Source organism: Limanda limanda, chromosome 15, assembly GCF_963576545.1.
Source record: "Limanda limanda chromosome 15, fLimLim1.1, whole genome shotgun sequence".
In the NCBI taxonomy this organism is placed as follows: Eukaryota; Metazoa; Chordata; class Actinopteri; order Pleuronectiformes; family Pleuronectidae; genus Limanda; species Limanda limanda.
Window position 1 is genome coordinate 19,092,401 of NC_083650.1, and position 5,886 is coordinate 19,098,286.

Here is a 5,886-nt window from a genome sequence, read left to right on the forward strand (position 1 = left end):
CCACTAGTCAAAAATCATGATTACCAAAGGAAATTAATGCACAGAGAAAAGTAGGTGGCATAAGATGTAGCAAGATTTGACATCTCTCCAGCAGTGTGGGCCCGTGACACCCAGAGTAAAACACCACGGCCATATTCGCTCTCAATTCTGACTCTGAAAATATGAATACCTCATAACGCGCGATCAGATTTTTTTTTTTTTTCAATATCTAGGTCTTTATTTTTATAATAACATTATTTTTTAGTGTTATGTAAATGTAACGCTGCAATAGCTTTGCTGCTAAATCCATGGTATATAAACAGATACCATAAGTACTTTATTCAGGCGAGTGTTTAAAAATAATAAACAACAGATCCAGAGGAGCACCGACGAGCCGGGGGGGGGGGGGGGCGCCCCTAACTGCATGTTTATTTCAATCAGGTTGCTGCATGCAATACACTTTTCAGTATCATGTCTACTATTCAACTCTGCCCATGTTTGCACAACACACTGTAGGCAGACAGGAAGTGGTCAGAGGAATCCTGGGAGCTCTGCGTGTCACACATCCAGACAGCGAAGGGGGGGGGGAAACACTTTTAATAATCACCAATCAAATTCAATGTAGGATAACCATTTACAAACTGTCTATGATAGGCGAAGTACTTTTTTGCAGTGATTGTTGATATAATTGTGCAATTTTTTTATACCGTATGTAGTGAGGTCTGAGTTTGCCTATAGAACTGTGATTCGCTTTAACTGTCGTCAATGTCCGACATAGAAGTCCTGTGAAACTTCATAACTAGTGTATGCACACGTGCAGTATATATGTTCTCTTGTACACACACACACACACACACACACACACACACACACACACACACACACACACACACACACACACACACACACACACACACCAGGATACAAAGAAGCCTCTCACACATGAACAGACATACAAACACAAGGACGGCGATACGCACACAAACAGGCCGACAAACACCGAGTCGGATCTGAGGAGAAGACACAACAATGTGAGTTTAAACTGAGAACTGAGGTTTTTCTTTTTGGTTTGTTTGTTTGTTTGTTTGTTTGTTTGTTTGTTTGTTTGTTTGTTTCACCGTCGACAAAAAATAAGGAAAAAGGAAATAATGCACGTTTACGTCCCACAATGCAACCAAAGAGCTCACACGTTGGACTTCTTACAGACCACCTGACAACACACGGGGGGGCGAACAGCCGCCCGCTCGCCGGGGGTGCAGTCGGTTTTAGACCAGGGGCGGATGGGGGGAGGTGGGTGGGAGGGGTGAGGTTAGAAAACGAATCGTAGAAGCTACTGGAGACTTGAGGTGCTCTGCACATGCTCTCACTACATGAGGGGGGGGTGGGGTAGGGTGGGGGGGTGGTCAGGGGCGTCTTTGCCAGAATGTGCGAGCTGGGAGTGGTCGGGTTGGGGGGGGGGTGGGTGTTACCATATTTATCCAGATTTTTTTTGTTTGTTTCCTGCAAAGCTTGAAGTAATGGACCTGCTTAAAAAAATGGTGGACATATATAAAAATATATATTTTTTTTTTTTTTGTTTTAATCAAAAAAGGTTATGGAGGGTGGGGGGGGGGGCAGTTATGAATCATGATATAAAAGAGGGGGGGGAATTACACTGGTATTAGCAGTTTTTGTGGACAATCTGAACATGGGTCCTGCATCACTGCCAGTTAACCCATGCCCACCCCCCCTGTTCCCTTAACCCTTTATTCTAATAATTTTGTTATGTTTTGTCGCAAACTGTTTTTGTTTTTTTTTGGGGGGGGGTTTAGGATAGATGTTTGTTGTCCAAGAAAAAAAAGAAGAATTGTAACTGAAGCAGAAGATCCTTTTTTTTTTACTGAGAAGATGTAAAAAAAAAACAAGAGGCTCACCATGAGTAATAATAAGTATCCCTATGGAAGTGAATATTCTGGGTGCTTTTTGTGACGTTTCTTTCCCCCCCCCCGCCCCCCCGCCCAGACAGGTTTTCTATGTTCGTCCCTTCTCTACGATAGATATTTGTTATGCACTACTCTTTGTATCGGAACAGTTTTCGACAGTCAGCGGCTCTTTTTGTCAAAAGACAAAAAACAAAAAGAGAGAAGATACACGGCGTGCTTTCTGACTGACAAGATCTTTTGCAATACCTCAATTTTGAAATATATTAGGAGAGAAACTGATATTTTCTAAGTAAGTTTATTCAGATGAGACAAATATATATTAATTTAATTATTCGAGAGAAATGATTTAACAGATGGTTGATTTTTTTATTTTTATCATTTAATCTTATTTGCTTTTATTTTAAGAATTTATTTTTTTGAAAAAAGACAACAACTGAAGAAGCTAGAGCTTTATTAACTAATATAATGAGGTAGTCGGTGAGGGTCTACTTTATCACGGCGGAGGTGGCGCTGAGTTTCCCAATCGGTCAAATTGGACAAAAATATCCGAGACGAGCTCTTTGGAGAGAAATCGATCAGGTGCTCAGAGAGAAAACTGAACATATTTCCCACGTTTTTTGTATATTTATAATCAATCATTTACTATGCTGACCAGAGTTGTGAAAGAGATCTTCTGTTCATTATTTTTTTAAGAGAAGTTTTTTATGTTTCCTATAAGTATGTGCTCCCTTTTTGTTTTTGTACAAAAAAAAGAAGAAAAAAAGCGACGTGACCCTGATTTGTTAGCGTGACATGACAAAAAGAGACTTGTGTGCGACTCCCTGACGAGCTGGAGGTGAAAGAGAAGAGAATGTTATTTTTTAACACAAAACAGACACAAGTCTTTTCACCTGTAACTTGACCGGAAGCCCCCGAGGTGCATCGATTGACCGGTGGCCTTCTTCTAATCACGCAAGACTTGAATTAGTCCCATTTTTTAAGGCTCAGAACCTTGACTCTTTGTTGTAATGTGCAATACTGTTTGTACTGTTTGTAGAAAAGAAGAAAACAAGAAAAAAGAGGCATAAAAATCTTTATTGTAGAATTATTTTCATTGCAAGCATTGTGATTCACTAAAATCATTTTCTACTGTGTATTTACCTACTCTACCTGCTAGTACCTTCCAGTAGTGATGTAGCCTTTGTACTGAGAAATTTTCATTATTTTTAGAATGTTTTGCTAAAAAAGAAAAGAATTTAAACATATTTTACATATTTTAATTTTTATTTCATTTCTATTTTTATTTTTCTTTACAGACTTATTTCTCAACCGTTAATAGTTATTTCTGGGGGAGACTTTCATATCTGGTCAATGTCATTAATATTATTTTGTATTTTTACTTGGAATAAATTAATTTTATGAAGCTAATTCTTTAAAAAGTTTATTATTTTGTTTCCATTTGTTTGACGTTTTTTATTTTTTTGGAAGCTGATAAAAAAAAAGAAGAACTTTGTAATAATGTTACTAAAGTGTCTGGATTCTTGAAATGCTAAGCTTTATGTGTTAACTCGCTGATGTTGCTTACATTAGTCTGAAAATGATCTACAGAGAAAAAAGAAATATATATATATATATATAAAACTAGTCACAAACAACAGGTTGGTGGATGGTGATGTTTAAGTGATCCGCAATGTAAACAAATGAATGGGCAATAAAATAAAAGTGGCAGAATGGAGCGTACATTATGTTGTGATGTAATTGTGGAGGATGGACAACACAACTGACCATTTACATTGCTTCTGCTATTCCAATACTACTACTACTGCTACTATAACCCACTAACTGTGCAATAAATCACTTTGTGCAGTGGAGACCCCCCCCTCCAGTTCATTCAGTCCCTGCAGAATGCACCGGTGTGATTGTATCTAGGTATGAATGTAAATATGGAAATGCACTGTATCATATATATGGTTTCTTCAACTTAAAAAAAAAAGGCCTTTTTTTAAGATCCTACATTTCCTCTTGTCGTCTTCAGCCTGAAATGGACAGTTTTGGGAAATATGTTTATTCACGTTCACTTTCTGCACTTCCTCGTATGTTTGGATTAAAAAAACACAAGATGCTAGAAAAGCCGATCAATACAAGCCATGCTAAGCTAGCTGATTAGCTTAGCATAAAGAGGGAATAGCTAGAAAGTAACAAATCTGCCTTATGTTTCAAACTAAAGCCAAAGTGTAAACATGTCACGTTGGACGATAATGGTCTGGACCATTGCTAGACTAGAGTTTTGTCAGAGAACAAGAGCAACATAATATATTAATTTAGGCTTGAATTTTTTTTTTTATATATATCAGTGAGTTGAGATACTGGAGAAGTTTTGTAAACTTCTAACGTGCAAAAACCACACTGTTAAAATGGAGGACAATGTTTACGAGAATTCTTTGGCAAAGGGCTGTGGCTTCCTGTAGTTTTGCCAGAGAACAAGTAATATATATATCGTCGTACACTTTAGTGTTTTGTAAAACTTTTATCGGTGAGTTATGACGTGCTGCTCTGCAAGTTTTGTAAACTGCTAACCAAGCCAGGCTAGCTGTTTTCCAGTCGTTATGCTAATCCATGCTAAGTGGCTAAGCTAGCTAGTTAAGCTAACTGGCTTCAGGCCTTAATGAAGACATGAGTGGTGTTGATATTCTCATGCAACTCTCGGTTAATAAACATATTTCCCAAAATAACAAATTCTCTTAAATTCATGCGGTAGATTCTGTGGTGTTTCCTTCATCCTGACTCCACTGCTCATGTGCGAGTGGTATTAATGGCCGACCTTTATCTCACAGTTAAACAGCTGACGACACCAACCACCACTCACATGTGATCCCTCACTTCTTCTTCTGCTCTCCTCAGTATTAATCACAATCGGTGTTTATCCATCTCCTGGCCTTCTTTTATTTTACTTTTCTCTCTCATTTATACCTGAAATATGAAACTTAAGTGTATGTGCAACTGAAAAAGATCATGATTTGGATGATGGCAACCATTTTCTATACTCCTCTCTATAGATAACCGTATGTATTTCATGTAAGTAGACTTGGATAGTATACTGTGTATTCACTTATGCTTCATGGGCGTTCTGTGGGTAGGTAAAAACTGTAGGTCTTATCATGTTGTGATCTCAAACTAGATGAAAAAAAGACTGGTAATGTGCTTTTCTTTATTTCAAATCAAACATCCCACCACTTGTAATTGTGATTTTCTTTATTTTTTTTTCAATGAAGCCATCTGTGCTTTTATTTTCTGTTTTTTTATTTCCTGACTCTTTAACACTGGTTCTATCCCGGCGAGGCTTTTCAGACTGTTGACTTGGTGGTCCGACGTTTTTTGGAAACATGGAGCTCGATGCTGCTAATGCTTACTACTGCTTCAGACTTTGTAGTCCCCATCTTCATTTCTCCTTTTTCTGTACTAATGAGCAAAATCTGATTAAACGTAGTTGTATGACGCTGTGAAACCTTGTCGTCTTTTGCATGGCATCCTCTCCCATCTCTGTGCTGGACTAACTCTGCGTTACACCTCCAGCAATAAGTGTCCTTGTATTCATCCATTTCTGTACAATGGATTTATTTTCCACATTCAGAATTAGATGCAATAATCTGAACAACCAGCCACAATGAGGCTGTTCAGTGGCCTACGAAAAAGTCAAGTCCCTAAATTAAAAAGTATCTTATGTTGCGTCAAATTCTGACTTCAAAACTTGAAAGAAAAAAACAAAAAAACAAGCCAAATTGGATCAATGCAATTCTATATACTGCAAAAAACTAAAGCAGGTTTTGTTCTGCTGGCCAAGAGCAGAGAACAAGTTTGGATTTGCAACAACACATTTATGTAAATGATCCTTAAATATATAAGCTTATGTCAAAAGAAAATGAGGTTCACTTGATTTTAGGTTCCTTCTTTGATGTATAACCACACCATCTACTGGCCAATAACGTAAAAAAAAAATAAGATGTAG